A 1,131-nucleotide genomic window follows, 5' to 3' on the forward strand; every position below is an offset into this window, starting at 1 on the left:
TGTCGAGGGTTCATCGAAACAAATAAAATGTTGCAGCCCCTTCTTGTATTCCCGCAGCAATGCATGCAGGCTGTGGATCGTGGTGTATGTACACTGCAAGTAGTCTCTGGGGTGTATCTGCACCTCGCTTTATAAACAAGCATCAAACCAGGCCATATATATATTCTATATCTTCTCCCCGTGCAGGCAAAGTACAGTGTAAGTGTGTGCATGCATGCAGCATACACAGCTGCAACATAATATTTTTTATAAATTTTTATCATCTAGAAAGCTACGCGGCGCCATACGGCCTCCACAAACCAGAAAACCCTCGAGTCTTCACACTGCTTTCCTCCTGTGAGGGTTTAGGGTTTAGGGTTTAGGGTTTGTGTGGTGTATGTGCGTGTAGCGGTGTATAGAAGGCGTTGTCTATGGCTAGTTAAATATAAAGAAATATTTTTATGTTATAATAAAAATAATTTTATTAATTTAATTATTATTCTTGCATGCATGCAAAGAGCATCACCAGGTGTCTGTACACCTCAACTTGCTGCTGCACGGCAACATAAACAACAAAACACCACCAGAAAGAAAAGAAGAGAAATAATAATAAATATAATTATTATAATAAATATAATTATAATTACAATAATTATTATAATAAAAATAAAAAAAAAGAAGAGAGACAAATAACGCAGAAGTTGTTGCATGCAGCAGCAAAAAAAAGAAAAAGAAAAAGAGACAGAAAAAAGAAACAAAGACAGATAAAGAGAATACAACAACAAATAAAAAAGAAAAAGAAAAAAAAAACAACAACAAAGAGGCTCAAGGAGAGGAGAGAAGGAGAGCTGCATAGCAGCAACAGCAGCAGCAGTTAGCAGCAGCAGCAACAGCAGCAGCAGCAGCACAGCAACAGCAGCAGCAGCAGCAGCAACAGCAGCAGCAGCAGGAAGCAAGAGGAGACACTGCATTTATCTGTCTCTTTAAATCGTTTCTTTATTAGGGCGAGAAGGAGACAAAGAAAACAAAAAAGAGAAAAAAAGGAGACAAAGAAAAACAAAAACAAAAAGAAATATAAAATAAAAAGACAACGTATAAACTGCATGCATCCTCCTAGCTGTACATACACCTCAACCCTCAGGAAGATATGCA

The sequence above is a fragment of the Eimeria mitis genome, genomic scaffold, assembly GCF_000499745.2.
Source record: "Eimeria mitis Houghton genomic scaffold, Emh_scaff3431, whole genome shotgun sequence".
NCBI lineage: Eukaryota > Apicomplexa > Conoidasida > Eucoccidiorida > Eimeriidae > Eimeria > Eimeria mitis.